This window comes from Rattus norvegicus, chromosome 7 (assembly GCF_021556685.1).
Source record: "Rattus norvegicus strain SHRSP/BbbUtx chromosome 7, alternate assembly SHRSP_T2T, whole genome shotgun sequence".
NCBI classification, from domain to species: domain Eukaryota; kingdom Metazoa; phylum Chordata; class Mammalia; order Rodentia; family Muridae; genus Rattus; species Rattus norvegicus.
The window spans coordinates 63,676,710-63,691,599 of record NC_141540.1 but is presented as its reverse complement, the minus strand read 5'-3'; the positions used below and the strand labels follow the sequence as shown (position 1 = coordinate 63,691,599).

General features: G+C 43.3%; 1 non-coding gene across 17 annotated transcripts in view; it reads left to right on the top strand.

Annotated features, from left to right (window-relative positions):
• LOC134479596 (uncharacterized) overlaps positions 1-14,890 on the top strand; it is a 107,550-nt gene that overhangs the window by 54,318 nt on the left and 38,342 nt on the right. For 6 of the 17 annotated variants that reach the window (XR_015625354.1, XR_015625367.1, XR_015625395.1 and 3 more), the window contains one exon: positions 7,815-9,803. The exons of 3 other annotated variants lie outside the window; for them this stretch is intronic. This is a non-coding gene — a transcript (uncharacterized LOC134479596). Of the gene's footprint in view, positions 1-378; positions 1,039-7,814; positions 11,210-14,016; positions 14,827-14,890 lie in introns of those variants that run through there. 8 more of the 17 variants (XR_015625393.1, XR_015625351.1, XR_015625365.1 and 5 more) reach the window with 6 other exon arrangements.

Genomic DNA, 14,890 nt, shown 5'->3' with positions numbered 1-14,890 from the left:
CTTCAGGTCCTCATTATTTTTAAAAGTTTGTCAAAATTGATGGAGCATCTGTATTTGAAACACCTCTGGTTAGGCTTGGGCTGTCCGGTTTCCTGGAGTGCTCTCTGCAGGACACAATGGCTGGAAAGCACAAGTAGGGGCTTATCAGGGTCTGGAGGACATCTGGTTAAAGTATGACTCTGAGTAAGCCGGGGGGATGTCTTTGGATGGTTTATGGGTCAGTCCTCGATAGCCTGAGCTGGTTCCTGTATTCCTTTTCTTTATCTTTATGGCCTGCTATTCCTGGCGGCAGGGCTTAGCCCTGAGTTTGTGGCTTTTGGGGCTAACTCTTTTAATTTTATATTTCTAAACCTAGAATTTGTATAATTTTCTTTTCAGGTGTGCACCACTCACACCTAGGGCTGACATTACTCATCGATCACCATGCCACTTGCCAAACAGTATTTTATCATCCTTCTCAAACCATGTTAGAAGCCATCACCTGGGTCATTACATTAATGGGATAATTCTGGACTATAAACTGACATCCGGACCAAAGGGTACAGTTAGGATCAGCCGACTTACTGCCCTTTAAATGTCTACAACAGGGAACGAGGATGTGGGGGAGGGGGAGGGGAATGGGAGGGTGCAAGGGTTGGGGGAGCACCCTCTCAGAGGCAAAGCGGGGGTGAAGAACTCTTGGAGGGGGACTGGGAAAAGGGGCAACATTTGGAAAGTAAACTAAACAATTTTTAAAAACAATAAATTTATCAAATAAAATAAAGTAAGTCAAAAATGACTATGCTTCTCCAGACAGCCCCTCATGCCAGCTCACTGATTTTGAATGTTTGTCATTATCTGACCTGCTCGCCTATAATCTCTTTCGCAAAGTTGCTCTCCACCCCCTGCCAACATGGCCACCTCCCTTCTGGAGGCCTGATTTTGACATTCACTATCTTCCATGGGTGCTTGTATTTTCAAGTATTTCTGGGTGATTTTCAGCTTTGGGGGATAGGCCCATCATACTTTAGATCATTTGCAAAATAAATGTGGTTTTTTAAATATGGTTTGTGGATATTTCCTATTTAATACTTAAACCAGAACATTAAAAAATCCAATTTCTATAATTATAAGAAAAACCTTTATAGGTACTTTCTCTAAAAGGTGTGGGAGAGAGATGAATGAAAGTAAAACACGCTAGAGGACATGTATTGTAATTGCCTTTTAGATGTATTAATACATTAGGTCAAGGTGGGAAAAGGCATGCATGGTGGGTAGCCAGTCTACCAAAGCCAAGGGATCATCTCAAAACCCTTTTGTAAAATTCTCCCGTTTCTCTCTGACACATAATGTGTTTGAGGAGATTATATAGATAGATATAGATATAGACGATATACGTATAGCTATAGATGATGTAGGTATGGATATAGATATAGAAAGATATGGATTAGGTATAGAAATAGAGATGGAGAGAGATATGTTGATATATATGATACATATCAGAACACTGATATAGGCAAGGGGAACGTATTATTTTACACTTACAAAGATTGATTGTCCTTCTATTTTCAATATAGAATATTTGAAGCACATAGAAAAGTAAAGAGTTCAAACAGGAGTCCCCGAAAGCCTAACCACCTTAAGATACTCATAAATTGTCATGTATTCTCCCATTCATTTTTAAATTGCATCCACGTGCTAACAGTGTGTACCCTTTTACGTAATGAGATCGTGCTTCTTCCACCTGCTGATGTCCAGTCATCCGTCATGGGCTGTTCTCCTGCTTCGGTGACTCCTGCTCCATGTCTCCCTCCTCTACCCTGTTGCATGTGCATTCATTGCAGGCGACAGAATGCCAATACATAGCAAAGAGTGGGCTTATCAGGTTGCTCCATCAAGGACATCTAGACTAAGTGAGGTAAGGTCAAGGGTCAGATGCTGCAGAAGCCCAGGAAAGACCAGGAGAAGGGATTCCAGCAAGCGGAAGACTCCTCCCGCCTGTTTTCTTCACTAAGTCCATCCCATGCGTGGCTCCTGCTGTACAGCCTTTTCCACACCATAGGAATCCTTACCCTGATGACACTGGCTGGGATCTGTGGGCACAGTGTTCACAGTCTCATACTGAACGCCCTTGTTAATCCCAATTGGCTCTTAGAATGAGGTGATCTCCCTTGTTCCATGAGAAATGCCAGAGGCATTTCCTATGAAAGTAGCAAACCAGACAATCAGCATGGCCTGTAAAATCAATGTTCTGTCCATGGCACAGATTAGGCTTATGACTTTTAGTACCACTTTTTATTAGGGGTGTTCACTAAACAGTTTAAAGCTGTTAATAATAAATTGAATTTTTAAGACACGTTTGATACTATTTATTGCGATATACTCTTAAATATTGGAGTCATTCAATTAATTGAGTCAATCAATAGTTTTTGCATCTGCTCACACAAGCAAATGGGTTGGGGTTACTTCTCTCCACTTGAATAAAAATCATAAATAGAAAAGCAGTATTTATAGTCCTGGGCCTTTGACTGCCCCAGGTTTATGGACTGGGCTGACAGACTCAGCCTTAGAATTCTAGTCCTTGAGAACTACACACTTATGATTTTAGGTCCTGTTTTTCAGTTAGAAAGCTTACTGTTCTGAGCTGTGTGGTTGCCAGGTGTCCAGTACTAGGAAACTAGGCAACAGCTCCCAGTTCCACCAAGGAGGCCTCTCATGTGAGGAGGGCTGGATCAGCAGCCTTACATAAGAATAAACACACACACACACACATACACACACCATCCATTGTGGAAGAAGAAGTGATAACCCTAACACCACTGTAAGTGTAATGATCTGTAATCATCCGTAGGCTTAGTGGACCTGAAATGCTATCTTCCAAGGTGTATCCACATTGCAAGAGGTCAGAATAGCTCTTGTGGGGAGAAGGGTCTCAAAGGATTTATGTGGGTTTATTTGCTGATGTTCTTGTAGCCAGGAGTTATGGAGGTGACAATGGCCTTTGGGTGGGGGGGATTAGATGAATATGGAGACTTCAAGATTAAGGAAATAAAGATCCTGAAAGGGAATACAGAATCACCGAGGTAAGAAGACGTCAGCATGGTGTCTTAGAGGGAGGTGCAGATGCTGCTAATAAATAAGATGTGGAGGGATAAGTGATTGTTGGATTTAGGAATAGAGGCACTTATTGGTGCATTTGCAGTTTGGGGTGGTTAACATCTAGGAAACTATAGAAGGCCTTGACTACAACAGGCTCTCCACAGAATGGGAAGGAAACCGGTACTGTGAGCAAAAGCAACTACGCAGGGCTTAGGTCTCAAAGTGAACAAATTATCTAGCCTGTGGATAGAAGAGAATCAGGAACAAAACCAGATTTCAGAATGGCAAAAACGAAGTGTTTATACGCTGGTGAGAATAGCCTATTAAGAAAGTGCTTGTGGTAAAGGAGAAAGAAGACATCATTGCCAGAGAACATCCTCCAGGAGGCAAGAGCAAAAAGAGTTCCAAGTACAATATACAAAGGGCAGAGGAAGATATGGGTGACAAAGCAGAGTGAGGGAGCAAAGGAAGCTCATGCCTGATGCTGTCTCCATGAAATAGCAAGCAAGGTCATGGGTAAGGATGAGGCTTTGACTGGTTGGTTTCCTTGTCAACTTGATAGAAACCTAGGCATGGCTGGGAAGAGGGAATACCAGTTGAGAATTGGCTGGTAGGCAAGGGTATGGTGCGTTTTCTTGACTAATTAATAAGAAGGGAGCCCACCCTGTGTGGGTGGTGCTATTCCTGGGCAGTTGGTCTCAGGATGTATAAGAAAGCATGCTGTGCAAGCCACAAGGAGCCAAGATGATAAGCAGCATTCCCTCATGGTTTCTGCTTCAGTTCCTGCTTCTGAGTTCCTGTCTTGGCTTTTCTCAATGGACTGTGACCAGGGATATATAGTAAGCCACATAAGCCCTTCCCCTCCCCACTCTGGCCCCAGTTGCTTTTGGCCAGTGCTTTATTACAGTTATAGAAAACAGGCTAAGATGGGGTTCAAGGAAGAGGTGCCAGGGTTAGGAGAAGAGAAGGAGGAAGTTCACATTAGTTGTCGATGAGGCTGGTAGGCTTTCTGGACATGACAGGGCCAGATGGCAATAAGATCTGTTTGGAACCACATACTTAAGAGGGATTTGGAAGCATGCATATAATGGCTTCCTTCTCCTGCTAAGACACATGGCCACCAACAGAATGCATTAAAAGCTAGCAGTGGGAGCTCTCCCTTTCTCAATGATGCCTCCATTTCTGCTCCCCAGAGAGTGGAACTTGAAGGTAAGACCCTATTGCTGAAGACACCATCTTTAGACATGGGACTTGGATCTAAACTGGAACCGACTGGGAAGCCTCCTCCCTGAATACTATCTCTTACAGAACCAGAAGCTTCTATGCAATCTCCCAATGGAGAAAAGTGATTAAATGTCCTACCTGGGTGTAAATCCGACAAACTACAGCATGGCACAATGTACCAAAGCGTGCAATAGTGGCACATCTTGGGGTAACCAACACCCACATAACTGGATTTAAGGTCTACTTTTAATAGAGGAGAATTTACAATTTGCTACTGCGAACCTAGCCAGCCACCTATGGTTGGTGAGGTCATGGGCCCTAGAGGAGGGCTACTGTTCCTATATCTGTACAGACCAGATTAACTCCCAACTACACTGTAAATACCTATACTAATACCCTAGATAAGTGAAGTACTCACCCCTCCCCAAAGATGCCTCTTGTAGCGGTCGGAGACCAGCATAGAAATTCACAACTGGCCAAAACGAAGAGTACAGCTGAATACAGGGTGCCCATCCACCACAGATACATCTACAACAAAGCCCAAACACCTGAGATTCAGGGAACGTTGCGGAAGATGGGACAGAAAGACTGTATGAGTGAGAGGACCAAGATACGTGGCTGTGAGATTAGTGCCTTCCAAATGACAAGGAAGCTGCATTCATAACATCTAAACCATACGGTCACATAAGCAAGATCTGTATGATGACCATAAACACCAGGTGACATCCCAACATACATGGAAAAATCTTGTAAGTCCTAGATGAAGAGCTACAGGCACTCAATGACTGCTATGAGGGAAAGAATCAATTTTTCCTGGGAATGCCTGCCCTGATAAGTTACCCACTCCCAAGTGGTCATCCCTAAACACATATACATTTGAACAACACTAAACAGATTCATCAAGTTAAGTTGCATATGTAGCTTTTGCTACCTGCCCTAAGCTCTGGGAACGGATTGAGCCACCAGCCCCCACCCAGTGTCCCTTGAATCCACAGATAAGAGACACAGACACTCAAGTTGTTCATTTTCAATGCTTTCTTGGCACCATTGCAGGGCATTATTAAACCCCCTTGGCTAATGTAACCTTACTTATACTCTTATCTCTGCACCTCTCCACCTGCCCAAACATTAGCTGTTCAGTCACATCTAGTCCCTGCTAAACACCCCTGACCTACTGCTGCCTGTAGGAGCAGCCTGTGTGGCCACTCCCTTCGAGATCTCACATGGCTGGTCAACTTTTCTCTGTCAGAAGCCTGGCAAACTGTCTCTCCTCCCTTGTGCTTGTCTACTTGCCTCCAGGAACCCAGAAGCCCCACCTATTCCTTCCACTCAACAATTGGCCCATGGCTTCTTTACTGACAGATCAAGAACCAATGGGGGAAGGAGTACTGGAGAGATGGCTCAGTGGTTAAAAACACTGGCTGCTCTTCCAGAGGTCCTGAGTTCAATTCCCAGCAACCACATGGTGGCTCACAACCATCTGTAATGGGATCCAATGCTCTCTTCTGGTGTGTTAACGACAGTGTGCTCACATACATAAAATAAAGAAATCTTTAGAGAGAGAAGGATGGTGGAGGAGGAGGAGGAGGAAGAGGAGGAGGAGGAAGAGAAAGAAAGAAAGAAAGAAAGAAAGAAAGAAAGAAAGAAAGAAAGAAAGAAAGAGAGAGAGAGAGACAGAAAGAAAGAAAGAAAGAAAGAAAGAAAGAAAGAAAGAAAGAAAGAAAGAAAGAAAGAAAGAAAGGAAAACCCAATTGGGGAACAAAACTTTAGCATCAGAACTACTCCTACAAAGTTACATACATACATACATATGTGTGTGTAGAAGTAATAACTAGAGAGGAAGAGGTTACAAAGTTGAGAAGAAGTTGGGAAGGATATTGGGGGGAGTTGGAGTGGGAAATGTGGGGAGGAGATGGTGTAAACATAGTCCTCAAGTATGAAATCCTCAAATCATGATTAAAAAAAATGTCTTTTTTTCTTTTCTTTTTTACTTTTTCTTTTGGTGGGGGCGTGTTCAAGACAGTGTTTCTTTATGTAGTTTTGGTTGTTCTAGAATTTGCTCTGTAGACCAGAATGGCCTTGAACTCAAAGATCTATCTGCCTCTGTCTTCTGAGTGCTGGGGTTAAAAGCATGTACCACCAACCCTGGCTCAAGATTTTTTTTTTCAAAATTTCTTTATTTATTATATATGAGTACACTGTAGCTATCTTCACACACACCAGAAGAGGGCATCAGATCTCATTACAGATAATCATCTACCCTGTGGTTGCTGGGATTTGAACTCAGGACCTCTGGAAGAGCAGTCAGTGCTCTTTTTTTATTGGATTTTTTCATTTACATTTCAGATGTTATCCCCTTCCCTGGTTTCCAGTCCACAAAACCCCTAACCCATCTCCCCATCCCCTTCTTCTATGAGGGTGTTCTCCCACCTAACAACCCATCCCTTCTTGCCTCTCTGCCCTGACATTCCCCTACACTGGGGAGGGGGTTCCAGCCTTGGCAGAACCAAGGCCTTCTCCTCCCATTGGTGCCCAACAAGGCCATCCTCTGCTACATATGCAACTGGAGCCATGGGTCAGTCCATGTATAGTCTTTGGGTAGTGGTTTAGTCCCTGGGAGCTCTGGTTGGTTGGTATTGTTCTTGTGGGGTTGCAACCCCTTCAGCTCCTTCAATTCTTGCTCTAACTCATCCAATGGGGACCCCGTTCTCAGTTCAATGGTTTGCTGCTAGCATTCACCTCTGTATTTGTCATGCTCTGGCAGAGCCTCTCAGGTGACAGCCATATCAGGCTCCTGTCAGCATGCACTTCTTGGTATCAGCAATATTGTCTGGGTTTGTTGGCTGTATGTATATGGGCTGGATCCCCAGGTGGGGCAGGCTCTGAATGGCCTTTCCTTCAGTCTCGGTCTTTTAACCCTATAAACTGATTCTATTATAGTTCTACTAGTTAGAAGCCTGACCCTGGTCTCCCCAGAATAAAAGCACTGTTATCAGTAGCACTGTCTTTCTCTGCCAGCAACAAGGAGATCCAGTGTCTTTGTCCTTTGCAGCTTCTGAAGGCCTTCCTCCTTCCTTAGTGCGTGATCCCTGTGGGAGCTGTATTGGATTTGGGCCTGGTTGCTTTGTCACTGTGCGGCACAAGAAGTTTACATTCACAGAATGTTGTCAGCCTGAACAAGACCCTTCTGGGTCTCCAACAAGGTTTGACCCCTGCTGAGCCCTGCCCTTGCATATGGAAGCCTTTTGTCCCCAACTGGGAACAGTCTGGCCGGGTACTTCTCACCTGAGTCAGAATTAGGCTGGCCTTCCTGGTTATTTCCCTAATTTATTCAGGCCACATAGTCGGTCCTTTGTTACCGAAGTCTCAGCCAGGGTTCCCCACTGTGCTTGGCAGATACCTGCTAAGTGGTGTTCTTTGGATATATAGTTTGGTCAATAAAGAAACCAGAAGCTCTCTTCCTCTTCTGGCTTGACACGAATAACCTGGTGTGTGCTTCTTTCATCCCACAGGCTTTCGCCCGATTCTCGGTACCCTGTCGGTGCTGGCGCCGACAGATCCCCTTCCTCTGTCTTCAATGTCTCCACATAAAGCAGTGGTTCTCCACCTCCCTTGTGCTGCAACCCTTTGCTACATACATTAGATCCTCATGCTGTGGTGACCCCCAACCATAAAGTTATTTTCATTGCTACTTCATGACTATAATTTTTCCAGTTACGGTTTGTAATGTAAATTATTGATATGCAAGATATCTGATGTACAGCTCTCGCTTACATAAAATCTTTGTCATATTGTATCACCCTGATGTCTTACGTTTCCCTGTCTTCAGCTCTGTCTTCACTGTGATGTTCTATCAGGTCCACGTGGGCACTGTGGATAACCCCTTGAAGTGGATTGACCAAGAGCCTTGATTCTTCTCTGCCATCTCAATTGTCCTTGGCCATAGGGCAAAACCTAGTCACAGGTTACAAGTTCTTTTGCAAAAATAGCTCTAGGTTCCTGAACATGGAAATGCAGCTGGTGGAAAGAGAGTAAAGATTCCTTTCCCTTCCTCTGAAGGATTTTCCTCAGCTCGTGTGAGGGAGACTAAACCTGGTCATTTGCCTGATTAATGGTTCAGACCCATGAAGGCTAAGTAGCCTTGTCCTTGTCCCTTCCCTAGGCCTCAAGGTCTAATGAAGGTGGGAGCCCTTTCTCCTAAGGCATTTATGCTCAAAAGGGATGAAGTCTGGGCTGGAGGTACGAATCGGACCTTTGAAAACTGGTTAGAGTGAGTTTAGAGTGGGGAACAAGGATCCAGGATCTTCCCAGACATCAGAGGCACCTGGTGTTTTTATTGTTGATTATAAATTGGAAAATCCACTATATTTTCCCTTGCCTATATGAAATCCAGCTACTTTTATATAAAAACAACTGGCTTTTGGGGTGGTTGTGATTGTTTGAGATAGAATCTCAATATATAGCCTCAAACAATCCCCCTTCCTTAACCACCTCAGTGCTGGGGTCCGGGGCATGTACCTGGGTTCTGCTTGGCTTTTATCATGTCACCTCGGGTGTACTATAATTTATCATGTGGCCTATCTTACGGCCTGGGACATGAGGAACTGGCTCACCTATCACCCCACCCCCACCCCAGGAGATAGTTATGCCTGTCTCTTACCCAGAGTCTTATACGCGCGTTTATGATCATATTTAAATTCAACAGGCGCTCCAAGATTATGAAAAATTTCTTCTTGGAAATTTATACTTTTATTTCATATATTTAAAGAATGGTCCATCTGTACTGCATTTTGAAGTATGGCTCAAGATATGGATTTAGCTTTTTCCTGCAAATGGTTCCCTGATTGCCATAAGCCCATTTCCAAAAATAATCAACTTTCCTTTCATGATGTAAAGTCCCAGTGGGGTGAGAAGAACAGGCAGAACACTTTAGCCTCGTTTTATAATTAAGTCATCTCCACTGGCCAAGGATGCGTAAGTGACTTAAAGCTAAAGAAAAAAAGAAAAAGAAAAACACCACTGATGAGCCAGAAATGAAATTCCAATTAATACTCTCTCCAAAAAAAAAATGTTTTATGTAGTTAGATTATTATACTTAAAAATAACCTACAGGGAAAATCGATGACAGAAAGACAGTGATATATGGTCTTGATGGCTAATCAAACCCAGACCCAGAATCAGTGGAATTCCGTCTTCTTGCGTTTTCTCAGAATGAGTTCCAAGGTGACAAGACACATTTCCCTTATCTATCAACTACACAGAGCTGTCTTTTCTGATAATCGATGGTAAAGTTTAGAGAACGTGTCAAATATAAATAAACCACAATGCTGACTTGAACACCAAATTCTAGAAGACTTGTCAAAAACACGACGTTTAACTCTTCCTGGTGGAAAAGAAAGTATGATACTTAAGATGCCTAACGTATGAATTGTCTCTCTCAGAACAGCACTCTTTAAGCTCTGTAAAGGGCAGGATTTAATAAAATCATGTACTTTATATTTAATATTTTATTGTCAGTCTTTGAAAAAATTTAACAGGTCATTGAGACCTATTTCCATCTTTCCTTGAAAAATCTCCCTATGGTTTCCAGTGAACTGAAAGAAAAAAAAAGTCTTGAAATGTTTCTGGCCTGGGCATGAAGCCAGCAGTGGGTACTTACAAAGTGGAAACTGTCTTTCTAACCACAGATAAATGCAATCTTCTTGGAGTGCCAAGGAAGTCATGCTCATTTGGTCCTGGACACTGGCCAGAGGCCACCTGCCCTTGAGACAGAGGAAAGAATGTATATGACAGACACTTTATCCCTGTGACGTTGCTGATAACAGGAGACTGGGGTGCTCAGGCGGAAGTGACACAAAAATGCTCTGCAATGAATGCCCTCTCCAAATCACAGTCCCATCCCTCTTGGCACACCAGGAGTGACACAGGACTTTGTATTTAAGAAGTTTCTCTGACCTGGTGGTGGCACATGCCTTTAATCCTAGCACTTAGGAAGCAGAGGCAGGTGAATGTCTGTGAGTTCAAGGCTAGCCTGGCCTACCCAGGGAGTTCCAGCCAAGGTTCCAGCAAAAGAAACCCTGTCTCAAAAAGCAAACACAAGACAAACAAAAGAAAGAAGTTTCTCTCTCTAACTAGTTAGAAATAGTTTCCATCTATAGGAAAGAGGTGTGTCAACAACCATGACTTCCCTTAAAGTCTGTGCAAGTCTCTATTGAGAAGAAACCTTCAAGTGAAGTGAAGAAAATCACCAAGCCCGGGCCTCTAAGCTACACTGGGGATAGAAATGCTAGCTTCATTTTTCTCCTTGGATCAAATCACGTTAGCATTCTCACTTATCAAATGAATACATTGTATGTACAAGAATGTCCCAGAATTCTCCATGTCAGACATGCAAGTTCCACCAACACGGCTCTAAGACATCAGTACTGACTGTTACACCCCAAGGAATCCGAGGGGAGGGATGGCCCTTTCTCAGGCATTTTCTTCCTCTCTCTCCTAAGTGCCTGACAGGAACAAGAGAGGAGAGGCTTGTTTTGGTCCTTGGTTCATGGTGGGAAAGGATGGGTAGGTGACTACATCCTTGCTACCAACAAAGAGAGCTCAGGCCAGAAATGAATGGACTATAACCTAGGAGGCCTAACCTCAGTGGCCCAAGCCAATCTGCCAGCGAGGGCCCCTGTCCCAAAAGTTCTGGAAACTTCTCAAAACAGCACCACCAACTGGGGATGAAGTGTTCAGACACTCAAGCCTGTGGGAGACATTACACATTCAAACTGTAACAGAAAATGTATGTGAACTCCAGTTTTCAGAACTGGCTTTTTTTTTTTTAATTTGTTTATTTAAACTGTCATCTGTCTCAGGAGTTGTAGGACTTTTGTAACATTAACAAGGTAATACTTTTATTCTCATCTAAGTCTGATCCTGGAGTGTTTTTATTTGTATATAATTATGAAGGATACAAAGAAACTGTTAAGAGCATTTCTTTGTCTTCCTTTTATTGAAAAGAGATTCTTTTCTCTTACCATGCATCCTGATTAGAGTTTCCCCTATTTTTTTCCATTCCTCCAAGTTCCTGCCTACTTCCTCTCCCCTCCAGATCCTCTCCCTTTCTGTCTCTCTTTAGACAAGGATGGGGTCACTAGAGAGAAGAGCCAAACGGGCAAAATAAAAATATGATAAGCTGAAACAAAGCCATCCTATTGAGGCTGGACAAGGCAACCCAACGGAAAATAAAGAATCCTAAGAGTGGGCCCAAGAGTCAATGACCAGCTCGTTCACACATGGGGATCCTGTAGAAATACAAAGCTGCAAGCTATAATACACACAAAGAGGACCGGTGCAGACTGGTATAGACCGGTGTGGGCCCTCTGCTTGCTACTTCAAGTCTGTGAATTTATGAGCTCTGCTCAGTTGACTTAAAGGACCCTGTTACCATGGTGTTCTCCATTCTCTCTGGTTCTTACCCTCTTTCTGCCTCCTCTTTCTCAGGGTTCCCTGAGCTCTGAGAGGGGGATGGTGGGTTGACCTAGACATGCCATTTATAGCTGACTTTACTAAGTACTATGTCTCTGCATAACATCTGGTTGTGGGTCTCAGTATCTGTTCCCATCAGACGCATTATAAATAAAAGGGAATTTTTCAGTCACGGTTTTACAAAATTACAAATTATATTTTATAATATGTCATGAAGGAATAATTGAAAAATAACAAGATATATCCCTCCTTCTCTCCCACCCTCCAAATATTCTCTCTTCTTTTAACAATTGAATTACAATTCGGGGACAGTAAAGGACTCTGGTCACATGGGTTCTATTGTTTTAGATTTTATTTTGTTAAGTCACAAATTAAATCCCATCCAGATGTTGCTTTCTGGATAAGATGGAGTAGGGATACTCCTTCGCTGAGCACAGACCCCTCTGCATGAGAGTGGGAGGATTGTAATATTAGGAAACAGGAAAGCCAATGGGGTTCCAGTGTCTCTTGGGATCTCTCCTGGGACTTTCCTTAATTGGGAAGTATCTGGGTTAGAGGGACTCTCCAGGAGAAGGCAGCAGAGTCCATGAACCCAGCATGGCAGAGAATCCCAATGCCTTCTGCCTCGGGGCAGCTGTGCTGCTGGTACACCCCGGGCCATTATCTAAGAAGCAAATGCAGGAAGTCATGGCCTCTGGACTATGCTCAAATTGCTCCAGAAGAAGGAGTGCTTAATATCACCCTGCTTCCACTCCAGCCTTCTTCACCCTCACCACCACCCTCGATTTCAATGAGGAAGACTCTTCAAGCTCTCTGTACTTCTCAACAGAAAACTATGAAGTTGAAAACAATTAGTTTAATTTTGGGGAGTATTCACTTAATATGCTTGCTTCTGATTCCCTGGTGAATACAGCAAGTGGATATAGTTACACATGGCCAGATGACCACAGCATTAATTAGTAAATTAGTTAATTAGTAAACATGTCACCGAGGCTTTTATTCAGATACTCCACTGAATGAATAAGTTACAAGTTTCCCAAAAACATTTTATTTCTAAGAAGAATTATGCTTCAGAAAAATCAAGGTAGTATAGTCAATGAAGGCCTAAAAAGGAATTAAGGGAGAAAATATATTGACACCATAAAGTCCTCACTGCATGCGCTATTACCTATGAGTTCATGTTTTAAAAAGTGTGCATGTGGGAGTGTATGTGAGGGTGTGTATATGACAGTGTGTAAGAGTGTATTTGTAAATGTATGTATATGTGTGTGCATGTGTGAATGTGTGAGTATGTGTGAGAGAGCATGTTTGTGTGTGCCTATGTGAGAATGTCTACACAGTATGTGTTAGTATTTTGTGAGTGTGTATGCATGTGTAGGAGTGTCTGTGTGTGTGTGTGAGTGTCTGTGTGTTTGCATGTGTGAGAGTGTGTTTGGTGCATATGTATGTGTGATATGTGTGTCTGTGTGTGTGATGTGTGTGTGGTATGTGTGTCTGTGTGTGATATATGTGTATGTGGTTTGTATGACTCTGTGTGTGGTGTGTGTCTGGGTGTGTGTGTGATGTATGTATGTATGTGTGATATGTGTGTCTGTGTCTGTGATGTGTGTGTGGTATGTGTGTCTGTGTGTGTGTGATGTGTGTATGTGGTATGTGTGTCTGTGTGTGTTGTATGTGTGTGTATGGAATGTGTGTCTGTGTGTGTGATGTATGTGTGTGTGGTATGTATGACTGTGTGTGGTGTATGTCTGTGTGTATGATGTGTGTGTGGTATGTGTGTGATGTGTGTGTGGTATGTGTGTCTGTGTGTGTGTCATGTATGTGTGTGTGTAGTATGTATGTCTGTGTGTGGTGTGTGTCTCTCTGTGTGTGTCGTGTATGCGTGTGTGGTATGTATGACTGTGTGTGGTGTGTGTCTGTGTGTATGATGTGTGTGTGTGGTATGTGTGTGATGTGTGTGTGGTATGTGTGTCTGTGTGTGTGTGTCATGTATGTATGTGTGTAGTATGTATGTCTGTGTGTGGTGTGTGTCTCTGTGTGTGTGTCGTGTATGCGTGTGTGGTATGTTTGACTGTGTGCGTGGTGTGTGTCTGTGTATATGATGTGTGTGTGGTATGTGTGTGATGTGTGTGTGATATGTGTGTCTGTATGTGTGTCATGTATGTGTGTGTGGTATGTATGACTCTGTGTGTGGTGTGTGTCTCTACATTTTCTACTGTCACTATTTTTGTTGTTGTTTAGGAAAGGCAGAAGTTTGCCTCAATTATTTTCTGTTTGGGAAAGACTTAAAGCGTACACAGAGAAGAAGGCACTGGAAGAAAATGTTGACCCGACAAGCAGCTGATGCGTGAGCTATCATCAGACAGCCTTAGCGACACCTAACCCGTTACCACCACAGAGGATGGGAATGGAAAGTCTATGATTCAGCTACTGATTTGCATACTGGAGCCACATGCAAATACTGGAAGAGAGGCCCAGAGCTTTGGTCTCTCTTGCAGTTCCCACACTGCCCTCTGAACCTTGCTCACTTGTAATCAATACCACATAGCTCACTCCATAGTCGTGCTGGTTTGAACTTCAAGTTAGTTGTCAGATGGCACTCCATAGAGACAAGTATTATGTCCAGCACATCTCTCTCTCGAACTTCCTTACACTTCCTTGCATTCATCCCTTCATCTGTCTGCCTAGTGGAATTAGAAGCCAGAACCTAGTCTATAAATGGGCCAAGAGTATGAACTGAACAGGGTTTCAAGTTCTAAGAGGTTTATGTACTCGAGATAAATGAGTAAGCCAACAAGAGAAGCATCAGAGGAGGGAAAACGATGAGAGAATCCAGGCGAGACAGAGAAAGGAACATTGGATCAGAATACCTCTCCATGAAACGAACATTTAGATAATGACCCGAGTGACCAACAACATTCAAAACCAGCTGGCTTGGTGTGTGAGACAGAATCCTAGAAGCCCCTTGGAGCCAGGACACAGTGAAAGCGTTTGAAATAAGCTGAGAAAATAGCAAGAAAGACTCCTTTCTCATGGTCTCTAAAGCCACCGGTAAGCGAGTTGATTGCATTCCAAATGCTGTTTGAGATCTTACCTGAAAAAGTTAAATGGTCTA